At 45.2% G+C, this 20,795-nt stretch overlaps 5 non-coding genes across 5 annotated transcripts; 3 read left to right on the forward strand and 2 right to left on the reverse strand.

Annotated features, from left to right (window-relative positions):
* Positions 1-1,045: 1,045 nt before the first annotated feature.
* On the reverse strand, positions 1,046-1,135 carry trnap-ugg (transfer RNA proline (anticodon UGG)). The gene is given in 2 exon segments: positions 1,046-1,081; positions 1,100-1,135. It is a non-coding gene; the product is annotated as a tRNA-Pro (tRNA).
* A 3,668-nt stretch (positions 1,136-4,803) lies between these two features.
* Positions 4,804-4,877, forward strand: trnai-aau (transfer RNA isoleucine (anticodon AAU)). The gene has a single exon. It is a non-coding gene; the product is annotated as a tRNA-Ile (tRNA).
* Positions 4,878-5,403: 526 nt separating this feature from the next.
* Positions 5,404-5,493, reverse strand: trnap-ugg (transfer RNA proline (anticodon UGG)). The gene is given in 2 exon segments: positions 5,404-5,439; positions 5,458-5,493. It is a non-coding gene; the product is annotated as a tRNA-Pro (tRNA).
* A 1,890-nt stretch (positions 5,494-7,383) lies between these two features.
* On the forward strand, positions 7,384-7,457 carry trnai-aau (transfer RNA isoleucine (anticodon AAU)). The gene has a single exon. It is a non-coding gene; the product is annotated as a tRNA-Ile (tRNA).
* A 770-nt stretch (positions 7,458-8,227) lies between these two features.
* On the forward strand, positions 8,228-8,300 carry trnak-cuu (transfer RNA lysine (anticodon CUU)). The gene has a single exon. It is a non-coding gene; the product is annotated as a tRNA-Lys (tRNA).
* Positions 8,301-20,795: the final 12,495 nt, after the last annotated feature.

Here is a 20,795-nt window from a genome sequence, read left to right on the forward strand (position 1 = left end):
TAAATTAAACTCCATCTGCCATTCATCGGCCCACTGGCCCAATTGATCAAGATCCCGTTGCAATCCTAGATAACCTTCTTCACTGTCCACAATGCCACCAATCTTGGTGTCATCTGCAAACTTACTAACCATGCCTCCTAAATTCTCATCCAAATCATTAATATAAATAACAAATAACAGCGGACCCAGCACCGATCCCTGAGGCACACCGCTGGACACAGGCATCCAGTTTGAAAAACAACCCTCGACAACCACCCTCTGTCTTCTGTCGTCAAGCCAATTTTGTATCCAATTGGCTACCTCACCTTGGATCCCATGAGATTTAACCTTATGTAACAACCTACCATGCGGTACCTTGTCAAATGCTTTGCTGAAGTCCATGTAGACCACGTCTACTGCACAGCCCTCATCTATCTTCTTGGTTACCCCTTCAAAAAACTCAATCAAATTCGTGAGACATGATTTTCCTCTCACAAAACCATGCTGACTGTTCCTAATTAGTCCCTGCCTCTCCAAATGCCTGTAGATCCTGTCCCTCAGAATACCCTCTAACAACTTACCCACTACAGATGTCAGGCTCACTGGTCTGTAGTTCCCAGGCTTTTCCCTGCCGCCCTTCTTAAACAAAGGCACAACATTTGCTACCCTCCAATCTTCAGGCACCTCACCTGCAGCGGTGGATGATTCAAATATCTCTGCTAGGGGACCCGCAATTTCCTACCCAACCTCCCAGAACGTCCTGGGATACATTTCATCAGGTCCCGGAGATTTATCTACCTTGATGCGCGTTAAGACTTCCAGCACCTCCCTCTCTGTAATATGTACACTCCTCAAGACATCACTATTTATTTCCCCAAGTTCCCTAACATCCATGCCTTTCTCAACCGTAAATACCGATGTGAGACATTTTATTTACTCCGTGTGTGTTGCGCCTTGGAAACTTCTGCACTTTGTCCTCTGGAGCTCAAATATAATTCAATTCGAACAACTGCAAAGATGTCAGAATCCAATTGGTGACTTTTCACTAAAAAGCAGTGAGATAACAGGGCTCGTCCGGGATTTGAACCCGGGACCTCTCGCATATTTCATTAGAAAAACGCCCAAAGCGAGAATCATACCCCTAGACCAACGAGCCGCTTGCTCGAACGCCCTGCAGCCGGTCTAAAATTTCACTATAGTCTTCAGCCGATCGGCTATCCTTTCCAACCGCTTCTGTCCACCCAATCTCGTTTTCTATTCCAAAATACAGCAATATCAAGTTGTACACGACCTATTACCAGTCACCAATATTAGCCTCTCTTTACTAAATTCGTTTACAATGTACGACTTGTTTTTTCAAATAATACTTTTCAGAATTAGTTAATCTGAAGCTACGTTGGCATCTGTCTCGGCATCGTCAGAGTGTACAAGCTATCATAAGTATATTTTACTCAGATTGCTGTTTTCTTTCACTGTGAGGGCGAAGAGACAAAAATGTGGAGACATTCGCTACGAATTTATCAGCTGGGTTGCACCTTTACTTTTCCGACCGTCTCAGTCTTTTTTTCCTTTACCTTTCCCTGCTGGTGTTGCAGGTTAGATCAGCCTTTACCGTTCCAGGAAGCCTGAGAAGTCCATCAGGGGACAACATCGAGACAAGAGACAAGGAGAGATAGAGAGATTCATGTAAATAAAGTCGCTTATAAATGGGTGGTTCTGCAAAGTAGCAGAATTTTAGTTGCAGATTGGGCAAGATTCTTTCTTGTGTATTTGAATTTTGCAAGAGTACATTGGGCACCCAATTAAAAGCGCCGGCCACGCTCGAGTATCTCTCATGCTCTGAGGGAGATAAATGAAGTGAGTTAGATCCAGTTCATTCATTTGAGCATTGAACGGATCTTTCAACAATAATTCAGCGAGCAGAAATCAAACCTGCGAAGGAAAACTCCATTTGATCTTGAATTTAACGCTTCAACCACTCGGCGATCGCAGCGGCACATGGCAGTACTTACATGGCTGTAGATGCTACTTTAAACTGCCAGTTGCTTCAAACGATGCCCGATAGACCGGCGTTGTCTTGTAGCTTTCCCAGCAGCTTCATTTGATTCGGTGGGTCAAGTTTGGGAAATGGAATGATTTTCACCGGCAGCTTGTGGTAGTATATTACCTCATTTTCATTACCGGTAATGAACCACTGCAGCCACTGCAGAATTCGGTGCCACCCACAGCCGATCGGCCATCCTTTCAGACCTCTTATATCCATCCAATCACGTTTTCTATTCCGATGTAGAGAAATGTCGAGTTGCACACGAACTATGTCCTCCGTTCTCTTTCGCAAACATATCACTGAACCAAACTTCACAAGTCACTCAGGAAAAATAATTCAGTTCAAAATCATTAGCTTCCGAAGGACCTGCGAGGACAGACTGTCCAAACCTGCGTTCAGTCGTGAAGCTTGTGGGTGTGTTGTGATCCTAAGGGACAGAGACAGGCCTGCGACACAGAGCGAAGGCAGGAACTCAGAAATGTGGCCATAAATGGGCAGACAGTCAGTCACAGTCATTGATTCTGACACACGGCCCGGTAGTTGTTCAGTCAGTCGGGGAGCGAGGCCTGCAGCCAGCAAACAAAAAGCCTGGCCTGAGAATAAGGCCGAGACCCAATCAGACGGATAAACAGACAGACAGATAGACAGACAGACATCTGACTCAACGTCAAAACGCAGCGTGATCGAATCACGTTGCGGTGATATCATTTTCACCGCAGCTCAGGGTCCTGCCCACAGGTTTTATAGCGGGGCAGTGTTTTATGGATGGGCTGTTGATTGTTAGTAAAATAATATTGATCGGAATTTAATTTGTTACATTAAAGTGCTCTTTGTTTGTTAATTTTGATCTACATCCTCGACAGTATATGCAGAAACAAGTAACAATGTTTAAGGGATGTGGTTTCTTCAATATTCGTTGTAAAACCCTGAGGGAGATAAATGAAGTGAGTTAGATCCAGTTCATCTGTCCACCCAATCTCGTTTTCTATTCCAAAATACAGCAATATCAAGTTGTACACGACCTATTTCCAGTCACCAATATTAGCCTCTCTTTACTAAATTCGTTTACAATGTACGACTTGTTTTTTCAAATAATACTTTTCAGAATTAGTTAATCTGAAGCTACGTTGGCATCTGTCTCGGCATCGTCAGAGTGTACAAGCTATCATAAGTATATTTTACTCAGATTGCTGTTTTCTTTCACTGTGAGGGCGAAGAGACAAAAATGTGGAGACATTCGCTACGAATTTATCAGCTGGGTTGCACCTTTACTTTTCCGACCGTCTCAGTCTTTTTTTCCTTTACCTTTCCCTGCTGGTGTTGCAGGTTAGATCAGCCTTTACCGTTCCAGGAAGCCTGAGAAGTCCATCAGGGGACAACATCGAGACAAGAGACAAGGAGAGATAGAGAGATTCATGTAAATAAAGTCGCTTATAAATGGGTGGTTCTGCAAAGTAGCAGAATTTTAGTTGCAGATTGGGCAAGATTCTTTCTTGTGTATTTGAATTTTGCAAGAGTACATTGGGCACCCAATTAAAAGCGCCGGCCACGCTCGAGTATCTCTCATGCTCTGAGGGAGATAAATGAAGTGAGTTAGATCCAGTTCATTCATTTGAGCATTGAACGGATCTTTCAACAATAATTCAGCGAGCAGAAATCAAACCTGCGAAGGAAAACTCAATTTGATCTTGAATTTAACGCTTCAACCACTCGGCGATCGCAGCGGCACATGGCAGTACTTACATGGCTGTAGATGTTACTTTAAACTGCCAGTTGCTTCAAACGATGCCCGATAGACCGGCGTTGTCTTGTAGCTTTCCCAGCAGCTTCATTTGATTCGGTGGGTCAAGTTTGGGAAATTGAATGATTTTCACCGGCAGCTTGTGGTAGTATATTACCTCATTTTCATTACCGGTAATGAACGACTGCAGCCACTGCAGAATTCGGTGCCACCCACAGCCGATCGGCCATCCTTTCAGACCTCTTATATCCATCCAATCACGTTTTCTATTCCGATGTAGAGAAATGTCGAGTTGCATTCTAACTATTTCCTCCGTTCTCTTTCGCAAACATATCACTGAACCAAACTTCACAAGTCACTCAGGAAAAATAATTCAGTTCAAAATCATTAGCTTCCGAAGGACCTGCGAGGACAGACTGTCCAAACCTGCGTTCAGTCGTGAAGCTTGTGGGTGTGTTGTGATCCTAAGGGACAGAGACAGGCCTGCGACACAGAGCGAAGGCAGGAACTCAGAAATGTGGCCATAAATGGGCAGACAGTCAGTCACAGTCATTGATTCTGACACACGGCCCGGTAGTTGTTCAGTCAGTCGGGGAGCGAGGCCTGCAGCCAGCAAACAAAAAGCCTGGCCTGAGAATAAGGCCGAGACCCAATCAGACGGATAAACAGACAGACAGATAGACAGACAGACATCTGACTCAACGTCAAAACGCAGCGTGATCGAATCACGTTGCGGTGAAATCATTTTCACAGCAGCTCAGGGTCCTGCCCACAGGTTTTATAGCGGGGCAGTGTTTTATGGATGGGCTGTTGATTGTTAGTAAAATAATATTGATCGGAATTTAATTTGTTACATTAAAGTGCTCTTTGTTTGTTAATTTTGATCCACATCCTCGACAGTATATACAGAAACAAGTAACAATGTTTAAGGGATGTGGTTTCTTCAATATTCGTTGTAAAACCCTGTCAGCTGGTGTAAAAATAAACACAAACTACCCAACACGCGGGTAAGCCCATAAAGCTAAGATGTCTACATGGCCGGTTAGCTCAGTTGGTTAGAGCGTGGTGCTAATAACGCCAAGGTCGCGGGTTCGATCCCCGTACGGGCCATAACGTTCCTATTGCAATATTTTGGTAACTTTTAAAAGTTTGGCAGACTTGAGAAACAAGCGAATCCACACAAAATGTCATGAGGTCAATTTTTTGGAGTAACATCCATTAATATGTTTTCTGATCTATCTTTTTGAGGTCCAAAGTGGACGGCCTCAAACTTGCTTACGTTGAAATCCATTTGCCGCAGTTTTGCCCATTCACTTAATCTAGTAATATCTCTCTGTAATCTCATTCTTCCATCCACACTGCTTATAATTCTGTCTATCTTTGTGTCATCGGCAAACTTGGATATGTGGTTCTCGATCCCGTCATCTAATATCAATGAGACCGCCTAAATTGTGGTAAATTCACATTCAGCTTCAATCTCCACATCATCTTGAGACATTTTATTTACTCCGTGTGTGTTGCGCCTTGGAAACTTCTGCACTTTGTCCTCTGGAGCTCAAATATAATTCAATTCGAACAACTGCAAAGATGTCAGAATCCAATTGGTGACTTTTCACTAAAAAGCAGTGAGATAACAGGGCTCGTCCGGGATTTGAACCCGGGACCTCTCGCATATTCCATTAGAAAAACGCCCAAAGCGAGAATCATACCCCTAGACCAACGAGCCGCTTGCTAGAAAGCCCTGCAGCCAGTCTAAAATTTCACCACAGTCTTCAGCCGATCGGCGATCCTTTCCAACCGCTTCTGTCCACCCAATCTCGTTTTCTATTCCAAAATATAGCAATATCAAGTTGTACACGACCTATTTCCAGTCACCAATATTAGCCTATCTTTACTAAATTCGTTTACAATGTACGACTTGTTTTTTCAAATAATACTTTTCAGAATTAGTTAATCTGAAGCTACGTTGGCATCTGTCTCGGCATCGTCAGAGTGTACAAGCTATCATAAGTATATTTTACTCAGATTGCTGTTTTCTTTCACTGTGAGGGCGAAGAGACAAAAATGTGGAGACATTCGCTACGAATTTATCAGCTGGGTTGCACCTTTACTTTTCCGACCGTCTCAGTCTTTTTTTCCTTTACCTTTCCCTGCTGGTGTTGCAGGTGAGATCAGCCTTTACCGTTCCAGGAAGCCTGAGAAGTCCATCAGGGGACAACATCGAGACAAGAGACAAGGAGAGATAGAGAGATTCATGTAAATAAAGTCGCTTATAAATGGGTGGTTCTGCAAAGTAGCAGAATTTTAGTTGCAGATTGGGCAAGATTCTTTCTTGTGTATTTGAATTTTGCAAGAGTACATTGGGCACCCAATTAAAAGCGCCGGCCACGCTCGAGTATCTCTCATGCTCTGAGGGAGATAAATGAAGTGAGTTAGATCCAGTTCATTCATTTGAGCATTGAACGGATCTTTAAACAATAATTCAGCGAGCAGAAATCAAACCTGCGAAGGAAAACTCCATTTGATCTTGAAATTAACGCTTCAACCACTCGGCGATCGCAGCGGCACATGGCAGTACTTACATGGCTGTAGATGCTACTTTAAACTGCCAGTTGCTTCAAACGATGCCCGATAGACCGGCGTTGTCTTGTAGCTTTCCCAGCAGCTTCATTTGATTCGGTGGGTCAAGTTTGGGAAATTGAATGATTTTCACCGGCAGCTTGTGGTAGTATATTACCTCATTTTCATTACCGGTAATGAACGACTGCAGCCACTGCAGAATTCGGTGCCACCCAGAGCCGATCGGCCATCCTTTCAGACCTCTTCTATCCATCCAATCACGTTTTCTATTCCTATGTAGAGAAATGTCGAGTTGCACACGAACTATTTCCTCCGTTCTCTTTCGCAAACATATCACTGAACCAAACTTCACAAGTCACTCAGGAAAAATAATTCAGTTCAAAATCATTAGCTTCCGAAGGACCTGCGAGGACAGACTGTCCAAACCTGCGTTCAGTCGTGAAGCTTGTGGGTGTGTTGTGATCCTAAGGGACAGAGACAGGCCTGCGACACAGAGCGAAGGCAGGAACTCAGAAATGTGGCCATAAATGGGCAGACAGTCAGTCACAGTCATTGATTCTGACACACGGCCCGGTAGTTGTTCAGTCAGTCGGGGAGCGAGGCCTGCAGCCAGCAAACAAAAAGCCTGGCCTGAGAATAAGGCCGAGACCCAATCAGACGGATAAACAGACAGACAGATAGACAGACAGACATCTGACTCAACGTCAAAACGCAGCGTGATCGAATCACGTTGCGGTGATATCATTTTCACCGCAGCTCAGGGTCCTGCCCACAGGTTTTATAGCGGGGCAGTGTTTTATGGATGGGCTGTTGATTGTTAGTAAAATAATATTGATCGGAATTTAATTTGTTACATTAAAGTGCTCTTTGTTTGTTAATTTTGATCTACATCCTCGACAGTATATACAGAAACAAGTAACAATGTTTAAGGGATGTGGTTTCTTCAATATTCGTTGTAAAACCCTGTCAGCTGGTGTAAAAATAAACACAAACTACCCAACACGCGGGTAAGCCCATAAAGTTAACATGTCTACATGGCCGGTTAGCTCAGTTGGTTAGAGCGTGGAGCTAATAACGCCAAGGTCGCGGGTTCGATCCCCGTACGGGCCACAACGTTCCTATTGTAATATTTTGGTAACTTTTAAAAGTTTGGCAGACTTGAGAAACAAGCGATTCCACACAAAATGTCATAAGGTTAATTTTTTGGAGTGACATCCATTAATATGTTTTCTGATCTATCTTTTTGAGGTCCAAATTGGACGGCCTCAAACTTGCTTACGTTGAAATCCATTTGCCGCAGTTTTGCCCATTCACTTTATCGAGTAACATCTCTCTGTGATCTCATTCTTCCATCTGCACTGCTTATAATTCTGTCTATCTTTGTGTCATCTCTCTCTTTGTTGGCGGAATTCATAATGAGGGGTTTTAATCTTGAAATTGGAGACAGACCAATCAGGCAAGAAATCAGGAATTACTTTAGCAAACAAAATACGGCCGAAAGCTGGAACTCTCTCGGCCAAAAGGATGTGGATTGTGGCTCAATTCAAATTTTCAAGACTGATATTGGTAGATCATTTCTCGGTTTGGGTTCCAAGGGATTTGTGTCCAAGGCGGGGAAGGAGAGTTGAGTTGCAGATCACGTCATGATCGAATTGAATGGCACAGCAGGAAGAGGGGCTGAATGGCCCTCTCCTGTTCCGATGTTCCTTTTCAGCTCAGCGTGGTGATGAATGACGTGCAAAAGGCATCAGACTGACTCCAGAATAAAAATCAGGTGCACAGAAGGAGAAACCCTGAGATTGCAGAACGAACTGAACCCCTGCAGCAAAGCCAACAGCTGTCTCTCTACAATAATAGAATGGGAAAACTTTTAGCAACCAGCCCGGCTAACTCAGTCGGTAGAGCATGAGACTCTTAATCTCAGGGTCGTGGGTTCGAGCCCCACGTTGGGCGATTTGTGTTCTATTTTTCACAATGGGTAATAAAATTTTCAAATTGCAACCTCTTTTCTCGAGTTCATGAAATCCAGTTAAAAAACAGACACAACACTGAGCTGTGTGAAATGAAACCTTGAGCGTTGCCAAATATCCAGTCCCTCCCGATTCTACCTTCTCATTCCCTCCAGATGGGACACGGCAGATTATCGGTTCAATCGGCTTCATTTATTGCTGTTATCAAAAATGTTGAATGTTCGAAATTGTAATATTTAGAAGATGATATCTCTGGATCCATTCGCCTCTCTGATACATCCTGAGCCCCCCTTACCCTCTTTGATTCTCGCTGAGCTCCTTAACTTCTCTGATACACTCTGTGTCTGACCTCAGAGAGTCCATGATCATCTTTGAACCTTGTCAGCGTTCTTTATCTTCTCTCATACCCACTGAGTGCCCCTTGCACAGATCTGCCCTGAGCCCCCTTACACTCTCTCAGACTCGGCAGTCCTTCCCCTCTCTCAGTTCTTAATGTACTCTCCGATGCCCTCTGACAGTCCCTTCCCTTCTCTGAGCCCCCTGACACTTTCTGATGACATCTGACGATCCCTTCCCCGCTCTGAGATCCCCTTGCACTCTCTGATACCCTCTGACAGTCCCTTCCCCTCTCTGAGATCCCCTTGCCCCGATGGATCGCCACTAAGAAGCCATTAGGCTCCCTGATACATTCTCAGAAACCATTACCCTCCCTGATATCCAAGTGCGATGTAATTTTACAGGAGGATCGACCGGTCTGTGTTAAGGATGAGATCCAGAATTTGTTCGGTCGCTGCTCCTTCGGACTCTCGGAATCTGAGAGCTCTATCGGCGATCGGTACCGATCTGCTACTATAAACTGGGTGTGGGTGTATGAGCGCGCTGTTGCTTTATAAACCGAATGAGTTTATATATGAGAGCGATGTTTATATGTGAACTGTGGGTGTAAAAATATGAGTGCGATGTTTGTATATGAACTGTGGGTGAGTATATATGAATGCGATGTTTATATGTGAACTGTGAGTGAGTATAAATGAGCCACAGCAATGTGGTTGATTCTTAATTGCCCTCTGAAAAGGCCTAGCAAGCCACTCAGTTGTAAAATCTCGCTAATAAAAGTCATAATAAGAATAAAACCGGACGGACCACCCGGCATCGGACCACAAGGCACCGGACACGACAAAGGCAAACCAAGCCCAGTCGACCCTGCAAAGTCCTCCTCACTAACATCTGGGGACTTGTGCCAAAATTGGGATAGCTGTCCCACTGACCAGTCAAGCAACAGCCTGACATAGCCATACTTACAGAATCATACCTTTCAGCCAACGTCCAAGATTCTTCCATCACCATCCCTGTGTATGTCCTGTCCCACCGGCAGGACAGACCGACCAGAGGTGGCGGTGCAGTGATATACAGTCAGGAGGGAGTGGCCCTGTGAGTCCTCAACATTGACTCTGGACCCCAGGAAATCTCATGGCATCAGGTCAAACAAGTGCAAGAAAAGCTCCTGCAGATTACCACCAACCGCCCTCCCTCAGCTGATGTATCAATCCTCCTCCATGTTGAACACCACTTGGGGGAAGCACTGAGGGTAGCAAGGGCACAGGATGTACTCAAGATGGAGGACTTCAATGTCCATCACCAAGAGTGGCTCGGTCGTAACACTGCTGACTGAGCTGGCAGAGGCCCGAAGGACATAGCTGCCAGACTGGAACTGCGGCAGATGGTGAGAGAACCAACACGAGGGAAAAAGTTACTTGACCTCGTCGTCACCAATCTACCTGTCGCAAATGCATCTGTCCATGACAGTATTGGTAGGAGTGACCACCGCACCGTCCTCGTGGAGACGAAGTCCCGTCTTCGCACTGAGGATACCATCCAACGTGTTGTGTGGCACTATCAGCGTGCTAAATGGGATAGATTCAGAACAGGTCTAGCAGCTCAAAACTGGGCATCCATGAGGTGTTGCGGGCCATCAACAGCAGCAGAATCGTATTCCAGCATAATCTGTAATATCTTGGCCCAGCATATTGCTCACTCTACCATTAATAAACAAGCCAGGGGATCAACCCTGCTTCAATGTGGAGTGCATAAGAGCATGCCAGGAACAGCACTAGGTGTACCTAAAAATTAGGTTCCAACCTGGTGAAGCGACAATTCAGGACTACATGCATGCTAAACAGCGGAAGCAAAATGCCATAGACAGAGCTAAGCGAATCCACAACCAACGGATCACATTAAAGCTCTGCAGTCCTGCCACATCCAGCCGTGAATGGTGGTGGACAATTAAACAACTAACGGGAGGAGGAGGCTGTGTAAACATCCCCATCCTCAATGATGGCAGAATCCAGCACGTAAGTGCAAAAGACAAGGCTGCAGCGTTTGCAACCATCTTCAGGAAGAAGTGCCGAGTGGATGATCCATCTCAGCCTCCTCCCGATATCTCCACCATCACAGAAGCCAGTCTTCAGCCAATTCGAATCACTCCACGTGATATCAAGAAACGGCTGAGTGCACTGGATACATCAAAGGCTATGGGCCCCGACAACATCCCGGCTGTCGTGCTGAAGACTTGTGCTCCAGAACGAGCTGCGCCTCTAGCCAAACTGTTCCAGTACAGCTACAACACTGGCATCTACCCGACAACGAGGAAAATTGCCCAGGTGTGTCCTGTCCACAAAAAGCAGGACAAATCAAATCCGGCCAATTACCGCCCCATCAGTCTACCATCAATCATCAGCAAAGTGATGGAAGGTGTCGTCGACAGTGCTATCAAGCGGCACTTACTCACCAATAACCTGCTCACCGATGCTCTGTTTGGGGTCCGCCAGCACCACTCGGCTGCAGACCTCATTACAGCCTTGGTCCAAACATGGACAAAAGAGCTGAATTCCAGAGGTGAGGTGAGAGTGACTGCCCTTCATTTCAAGGCAGCATTTGACCGAGTGTGGCACCAAGTAGCTCCAGTAAAATTGAAATCAATGGGAATCAGGGGGTAAACTCTCCAGTGGCTGGTGTCATACTTAGCAAAAAGGAAGATTGTAGTGGTTGTTGGAGGCCAAACATCTCAGCCCCAGGACATTGCTGCAGGAGTTCCTCAGGGCAGTGTCCTCGGCCCAACCATCTTCAGCTGCTTCATCAATGACCTCCCCTCCATCATAAGGTCAGAAATGGGGATGTTCGCTGATGATTGCAAAGTGTTCAGTTCCATTCGTAACCCCTCAAATAACGAAGCAGTCCGAGCCGGCATGCAGCAAGACCTGGACAACACCCAGGCTTGGGCTCATCATTGGCATGTAACATTGGCGCCAGACAAGGGCCAGGCAATGACCATCTCCTACAAGCGACAGTCTAACCACCTGCCCTTGACATTCAACGGCATTACCATCGCCGAATCACCCACCATCAACATCCTGGGGCTCACCATTGACCAGAAACTTAACTGGACCATCCATATAAATACTGTGGCTGCAAGAGCAGGTCAGAGGCTAGATATTCTGCGGCGAGTGACTCACCTCCTGACCCCCAAAGCCTTTCTACCATCTGCAAGTCACAAGTCAGGAGTGTGATGGAATACTCTCCACTCGCCTGGATGATTGCAGCTCAACAACACATAAGAAGCTCGACACCATCCAGGACAAAGCAGCCCGCTTGATTGGCACCCCATCCACCACCCTAAACATTCACTCGCTTCACCACCGGCGCACCGTGGCTGCAGTGTTTACCATCCACAGGATGCAGTGCAGCAACTCGCCAAGGCTTCTTCGACAGCACCTCCCAAACCCGCGACCTCTACCACCTAGCAGGACAAGGGCAGCAGGCACATGGGAACAACACCACCTGCACGTTCCCCGCCAAATCACACACCATCCCGACTTGGAAATATATCGCCGTTCCTTCATCGTCGCTGGTTCAAAATCCTGGAACTCCCTTCCGAACAGCACTGTGGGAGAAGCTTCTCCGCACGGACTGCAGCAGTTCTGGAAGGCCAATTAGGGATGGGCAATAAATGCTGGCCTCGCCAGCGACGCCCACATCGCATGCACGAATAAAAAAAATGCGATTTTAATATATAAGCTGTAGGTGACTATCAATGAATGCGCTATTTATATATGAGCTGTGGGTGAGTGTATATGAATGCAATGTTTAGATATGAACTGTGGGTGTTTATATATGCGTGCGATGTTTATATATGAAATGTGGGTATGTATATATGAGTGCGATGTTGATCGATGGACTGTGGATTTGTATATGTGGGTGCGATGTTTATATATGAACTGTCGTTGTATATATAGGTGTGCGATGTTTAAATATGAACTGTGGGTGAGTGTATTTGAGTGAGATGTTTATATACGAACAGTGGATGTGTATATATGAGTGCAGTATTGACATATGAACTGTGGGTGTGCATATATGAGTGCGATGTTTATATATGAACTGTGGGTGTGTATATATGAGTGCGATGTTTATATATGAACTGTGGGTGTGTCTACATGAGTGTGATGTTTATATATGAACTGTGGGTGTGTATATATGAGTGCGATGTTTGTATATGAACTGTGGGTATGTATATATGAGTGCGATGTTTATATATGAACTGTGGGTGTGTCTACATGAGTGTGATGTTTATGTATGAACTGTGGGTTTGTATATATGAGTGCGATGTTTGTATATGAACTGTGGGTATGTATATATGAGTGCGATGTTTATATATGAACTGTGGGTGTGTCTATATGAGTGCGATGTTTAAAAATGAACTGTGGATGTATATATATATGAGTGCAGTATTGACATATGAACTGTGGGTGTGTTTTATGAGGGTGATGTTTATATATGAACTGTGAGTGTGTATATATAAGTTCGATGTTTATATATGAACTGTTGTGTGTCTGTGAGTGCGGTGTTTATATCTTGAACAGTGGATGTGTATATATGAGTGCTGTGTTTATCCATGGACTCTGGTTGGGTACATATGAGTGTGATGTTTATATATGAAGTGCAGTAATGAACAGTAAGGCGTCGCTGGGGTGATATTTTCTTGCAAGACAATGGCGAAAAATTGCATTTGCTTTGGTGTCCCAACAGCTCAGTCGCGGTTGCATTAGACTGAAAACTTAAAGGTCTTTGGTGTAACCCAGTGTTTGGCAGTTTTTGGTTATTTAGTTTCTTCTTCTTTGGGTCGATTCTCGCATTTATTTGCAGTGAAATTTTATCCCCGCCACTGAAGGATTGGGAATGGAACAGAGAGACATCAAGGATGGGAAATATTTATATCGTCTGCATTTGGTTTTTATTTCTCTGTTACCTTCTGCCTTTTCCTCTTGGTTTTTCCTCTCTCGGTGCCGGGTGACCATTTGATTTGATGCATTTGTTCTAAACTGATCCTTTTTCCACATCTCGGGCGGTCTTTCTGTTGTTGCTGATGATCATTAATGGGAACAGGCCGCGAGTTAAACGTTTCTCTGCAAACCGGAGAAAGAAAAAGAAAAAGAAAGACTTGTTTCTCCGGCCCAGGGGTAAAGTTACAATGGATGTTATTCAATAAAATTGTCCCGTGAATTTGTCTGTGGATCTGATTGTAAAGCTTGGATTTTAAAATTATGAATACCCAAAACAAAGCCCCTTATCAACCCATACAGGAATCAAACCCGCGATCACGACATTGTGGCATGTTTTACTCTAGCAAGCTGGACAACCAGTCTCCTAAAATGCAGTCTGAAAAGCGTTTCACATACAAAACAAATCATTATTAAACTTGTGACTGTCACTCGGTAACCACGTTGGCGTCTCTTTCAGTCTGCAACAGAATGTTATAGGTTGGTTAATGGTGTTTACAGAAATATTCCTCTTTACGTCGAGTTTATTTGGTTTCATGTAATTAATTATAGAGGTGTGAACGCCGAATCATAACCACGAGCCCACCAGGCACCTGTACGGACAGTTCACCCAATCCGGTTACTTTGATGATCTGCCCTACTCTGCTGGAAAAACAATAGGATGAACAGCCCTTGTCTGTGAAAAGGTGTCCTCTCCCCTTGATCAAACTAATATCTGCAATTGATGAACTGGAGCGAATTGCGCTCGAAGCAGATCTGGAAAATGCGCAATGCAGCCGCACAGGAGTTCCAAATCCACTCTACGTGGAGGAAAAGGAGTGACAGAAACAGAAGGAGATGCCACGTGAAAGATTTGGACCCGGACCTGCTGCATGAGACTTTAAATGTTGTCAGCCTTCAACTGTAGCTCACAGTGTGAGAACAGTCATTGTTATCATTTGCCTTTTATGTATCTTCTTGTACTGCATCTCTTCAATATCCCCGGGTTGTTACAGCACTGCTTTCTTCAAATTAAATCCCATTGTGAAAACATACACGATTTCAAACCAAAGCGAGGTGTGTGAGATTGGAAGGAGAGTGTGAGTGGGGATCATGGGCCCGTGCGTGCGTGCATTTTGGAAATGGAAACAGAGACATCCGCTGCTTGTTGGAGTATTTCACCTCACTTTTCCATTTCACGCGCAGGCCTACCCGCACTCGGTACTGTCATGGCCTGAACAAGTCTTTCGTGTTCTCACAGAAAATGCCACTCTGTGCGAGCAGTTTGTCCGGACTGGGCTGCAATGAGGTAGGACACTGGGATTATTCAATTAATGAAATCAGTACTTCAAACAGAAAACATAAGAACATAAGAAATTGGAGCAGGAGTAGGCCAATCGGCCCCTCGAGCCTGCTCCGCCATTCAATAAGATCATGGCTGATCTGATCCCAACCACAAATCTAAAGAACACAAGAAGTCGGAGCAGGACCCGGCCACATAGCCCCTGGGCCCTCTCCGCCACCCACAGGGCATTGACCGATCCGAACTCAGCTTCATGTCCAATTTCCTGCCCGCTCCCCATAACCCCTAATTCCCTTTACTTCTAGGAAACTGTCTATTTCTGTTTTAAATTTATCTAATGATGTAGCTTCCACAGCTTCCTGGGGCAGCAAATTCCACAGACCTACCACCCTCTGAGTGAAGAAGTTTCTCCTCATCTCAGTTTTGAAAGAGCAGCCCCTTATTCTAAGATTATGCCCCCTAGTTCTAGTTTCACCCATCTTTGGGAACATCCTTACCGCATCCACCCGATCAAGACCCTTCACAATCTTATATGTTTCAATAAGATCGCCTCTCATTCTTCTGAACTCCAATGAGTAGAGTCCCAATCTACTCAACCTCTCCTCATATGTCCGCCCCCTCATCCCCGGGATTAACCGAGTGAACCTTCTTTGTACTGCCTCGAGAGCAAGTATGTCTTTTCTTAAGTATGGAGACCAAAACTGTATGCAGTATTCCAGGTGCGGTCTCACCAATACCTTATATAACTGCAGCAATACCTCCTTGTTTTTATATTCTATCCCCCGAGCAATAAAAGCCAACATTCCGTTGGCTTTCTTGATCACCTGCTGCACCTGCATACCAACTTTTTGATTTTCTTGCACCAGGACCCCCAGATCCCTTTGTACTGCAGTACTTTCCAGTCTCTCGCCATTAAGAAAATAACTTGCTCTCTGATTTTTCCTGCCAAAGTGCATAACCTCACATTTTCCAATATTATATTGCATCTGCCAAATCTCCGCCCACTCACCCAGCCTGTCTATATCCCCTTGCAGGTTTTTTATGTCCTCCTCACTCTCTACTTTCCCTCCCATCTTTGTATCATCTGCAAATTTTGATATGTTGCACTCGGTCCCCTCCTCCAAATCGTTAATATAGATTGTAAAGAGTTGGGGACCCAGCACCGACCCCTGTGGAACACCACTGGTTACTGGTTGCCAGTCCGAAAATGAACCATTTATCCCAACTCTCTGCTTCCTGTTCGATAACCAATCCTCCACCCATGCCGGAATATTACCCCCAATCCCGTGATTTTTTATCTTAAGTAATAATCTTCTATGTGGCACCTTGTCGAATGCCTTCTGGAAGTCTAAATACACTACGTCCACTGGTTCCCCTTTATCCACCCTATACGTTATATCCTCGAAGAACTCAAGCAAATTTGTCAGACATGACTTCCCCTTCATAAAGCCATGCTGACTTTGTCCTATTAAATTATGCTTATCTAAATGTTCCGTTACTGTCTCCTTAATAATAGACTCCAAAATTTTACCCACCACAGATGTTAAGCTAACTGGCCTATAATTTCCAGCCTTCTGCCTACTACCCTTTTTAAATAACGGTGTTACATTAGCAGTTTTCCAATCTGCCGGGACCTCTCCTGAGTCCAGGGAATTTTGGAAAACTATCACCAAAGCATCCACAATCCCTACTGCCACTTCCCTCAAGACCCTAGGATGGAAGCCATCAGGTCCAGGGGATTTATCCGCCTTGAGTCCCATTCTTCACTCACTCATCCTGATACATTAGGGTCTCGATACTTGAATTATTGTTCCATTCATTGGAACTTAGGAACATGAGTCGACCATCCAGCCCCTCGAGCGTCCAGGTTAATACATCCTTCCTGAGGTGGGTGCCCGGAACTGAATGCAATCCTCCAGTTGGGGTCTTGCCAGAGTTCTGTGCAGCTGTAACATAACATCCACCCCTTTGTTTTCCAGCACTCTTGAGATAAACGGGGAGAGTGAGAGCTCAAGAGAGAAAGCGAGAGTGAGCAATTGGGAGAGAGAGAGAGAGGATTATGCATTGCACAAACCGTCCCTGTGTCGATTTCTCAGGAGCGCTGTGAATCCCCACTGAGCTTTTGAACCACTTCCTGCACCGCATCAAAAGTTCCAAAACAGCATATGGGTAACGTGAAATAACCTAATCGATAGCCGATTTGTGGTGCCATGGGTAGCACGTGGAACTTCTTCTAATCACTGCAAAAGTTGTGTGTCCGAATCTCACCATCGTTGAATTTTAGTTCAGGGTTCGGTGATTTCGGCGCTGGGAAATGAAATTTTGCAGCAAAACTGCAACAGGATCATTAATGCTCGTCAAGGAAGGGAAATAACCCCCTCCACTTCCTCTGATACAAGTGGCTCCAGTCCCACCCCAATTTATAAGGCTTAATCCTCTCTGAGCTGGATTGGCGAAACACTCTCAAGATAGAGGCACATCATCTGCTCACCGCAAAAATCAATCTGCTGGACTTCCGGCTCTGTCAGATTGCATGTTCCTTCAGTCAGGTTTCCAACTGGACACATGCATCCTGCTGCCGTGCAAGCTTTGGTGCTTGAGGGATAGAATTCTTGCTTGCAGTAATTCTATTCCTGTAAAAGTCGCTCCTGAAGATCGCAAGATGGAAAGTATCGTGACTGAGCGGTCGAACGCGCAGGGTTAAAGCTCAGGCTAAATTCCATAATTTGTCGATGGATCAAAATCATAGTTTGCGGCTCCAATACCGCAGCCTCCCTCCTGTTAACTAATAACACGAAATATCTCATCTGATATTGCAACAAGAGGAACCACGTGGCGATACAAATAATTGATGCATTTTGGAACACCTCAATTATACGTTCAGCTCCGTTCGAAATGTTCACAAGGAAAAGGATTCGTTGCTCTCGGTGAGACTCGACTAACAACCTCGCCATTTCCCGACCTTGTCCGGTCATATAAGGACCGCGCACTGACTGATTGCGCTGCTGGAGCCCGGTCACTTTGATCACCTGTCCTACTCTGCTGGAAAGAATCTGAAGGTGAGAGGCCCTTACCTGTGGAAACGTGTCCTGTCCCCCTGATGAAAATAATATCTGCACTTTCACTTTCAGCTTCTTTCACATCCTCTGCTCCATCGCACTACAATCAGGTTTTCTGTGAACAGATCAAAATAAACTTTGGCAGAAATTCTAACAGCAGTGGGATTCAAACACACGCCTCTATAGAAATTAAATTTAACACCTTCGACCGCGAGGCCGCGCTACAATAATGTCACAGTAATGTTCAAAGAGCTGTTTAATGCTCAAATAAATGAATTGAAGCTAATTGACCGCATTTACCCGGTGCTGGGGTTGTTCTTAGATCAGAGAACGTTAAGAGGAGATTTGATCGAAGTGTTCAAAATCATGAAGGGTTGGAATAAATAAATAAAGTGAAACTGTTCCCATTGGCGGAAGGGTCGAGAACCAGAGGACACAGATTTAAGGTGATTGGCAAAAGAACCAAAGGCGACATGAGGAAACAGTTCTTTACCCAGCGAGTTGTTGTAATCTGGAATGCGCTGATTGAAAGGTGGCTTTCAAAAAGGAATTGGATAAATACTTGATAGGAAACAAATGCAGGGCTAACGGGAAGGGGCGGGGGAATGGGACTATCTTGATTGCTTTAACAACGAGCCGGCACGAGCTCGATGGGACGAATGGCCTCCTTCTCTGCTGTAACCATTTTATGATTCTATGATTCTGTTTATACCGTTTATTTTCTTTGCATGCATTACTCTATCTCTCCCTATCTCTGTCTCTTGTGTTGTCCTCTGATGGACTTCTCAGGCTTCCGTGAACGGCGTTGGCTGATCGATCCTGCAACACCAGCAGAGAAGGTTAAAGAAAGGTTGAGACGGTAGGAAAAGTAAAGGTGCAACCCAGCTGCTGCAGTCAATGTCTCAACATTAAGATCTCTTCACTCTCACAGTAAAACAAAGCACCAATTTGATTAAAGTATACTTATGGGAGAGTGTATATTATCACCATGCCGAGACAGACGGCAATTATATCATAGAATCATGGAATCATTAAAATTTACGTTCGCGGAGGCCATTCGGCCCATCATGTTTGTACCGGCCGGAAAAGAGATATCCAGCATCACCCGACTTACCAGCGTTTAGTCCGTAGTCTTGTCGGTTACGGCTCTTCAAGTGCATATCGATGTGCTTTTTAAACCCGATGAGGGTTTCTGCTTCTCCCACCCTCTCAGGCAGTGAGTTCCAGACCCCCACCACCCGCTGGGTGGAACAAAATTCCCCTCTGCACCACTCTAATCCTTCTACCAATTACCTTAAATCTATGACCCTTTTTATTGAACTCTCTGCTACGTGAATCAGGTCCTTCCTATCCACTCTATCGAGGCCCGTGATAATTTTATACACCTCAATTAAATCTCCCCTCAGCCTCGTCGGTTCCAGAGAAAACAACCTCAGCCTATCCAATCTATCCTCACAGCCAAAATTCTCCACTCTTCGCAACATCGTCGTAAATCTCTGTACCATTTCTAGTGTAGTCCCATCTTTCCTGTAATGTGGTGACCAAAACTGTACGCAATACTCCAGCTGTGGCCGAACTAGTGTTTTATTCAGTTCCAGAATAACCTCCCTGATCTTCCATTCCATGCCTCGGCTAATAAAGCAAAGTATCCTGTATACCTGTTTAACCACCTTAACTACCTGTACTCTTCCCTTCAGGGATCTGTGGACATGCACTCCAAGGTCCCTCTTTTTATCGACACCTCTCAGTATCCTGCAAAGCAATGTAGTTTCCGAGCAACTAATTCTGAAATGTCTTGCTTGATAATATAAGTCGTGGAGACGAAACCAATTTAGTAAAGGGAAACTAATATTGGTGACTGTAAATAGTTAGCTTACAACTTGATATTGCTGTATACCGGAATGGAAAACGAGATTGGATGGACAGAAGAGGTCTGAAAGGGTAGCCGATCGGCTATGGGAGACAGCGAAACTTTACACTGGCTGCATGATGTCAGTAACAGAGCCTGGCTGGTCTAGATGTATGATTCTTGCTTCGGGGGCTTTGGTTGATTAATATCCGAGAAGTCCCGGGCTCAAATCCCCGATAAGCTCTTGCTGTTCCGCAACGTTGAGTGTAAAATTCACCAATTAGCTTCTGACATTTTTTCAGTGTTCCTGTTGGTTGGATTAAAGTGCATGTTTGAGCTCCGGAGGAGAGAAAGCTGAAGTTTCCAAAGTGCAACACATGTGAAATCTCATGGCATCAGGTCAAACATGGGCAAGGAAACCTCCTGCTGATTACCACCTACCGTCTTCCCTCAGCTGATGAATCAGTCCTCCTCCATGTTGAGCACCACTTGGAAGAAGCACTGAGGGTCGCAAGGCCACAAAATGTACTCTGGGTGGGGGACTTCAATGTCCATCACCAAGAGTGGCTCGGTAGCACCACTACTGGCCGAGCTGGCCGAGTCCTGAAGGACATAGCTGCTAGACTGGGCCTGTGGCAGGTGGTGAGCGAACCCACACGAAGGAAAAACTTACTTGACCTCGTCCTCACCAATCTACCTGTCGCAAATGCATCTGTCCATGACAGTATTGGTCGGAGTGACCACCGCACAGTCCTCTGGAGATGAAGTCCCGTCTTCGCACTGAGGACACCATCCAACGTGTCGTGTGGCACTACCACCGTGCTAAATGGGATAGATTCAGAACAGATCTAGCAGCTCAAAACTGGGCATCCATGAGGCGCTGTGGGCCATCAGCAGCAGCAGAATTGTATTCCACCACAATCTGTAACCTCATGGCCCGGCATATTCCTCACTC

Source organism: Heptranchias perlo, unplaced genomic scaffold (assembly GCF_035084215.1).
Source record: "Heptranchias perlo isolate sHepPer1 unplaced genomic scaffold, sHepPer1.hap1 HAP1_SCAFFOLD_73, whole genome shotgun sequence".
Classification (NCBI taxonomy): domain Eukaryota; kingdom Metazoa; phylum Chordata; class Chondrichthyes; order Hexanchiformes; family Hexanchidae; genus Heptranchias; species Heptranchias perlo.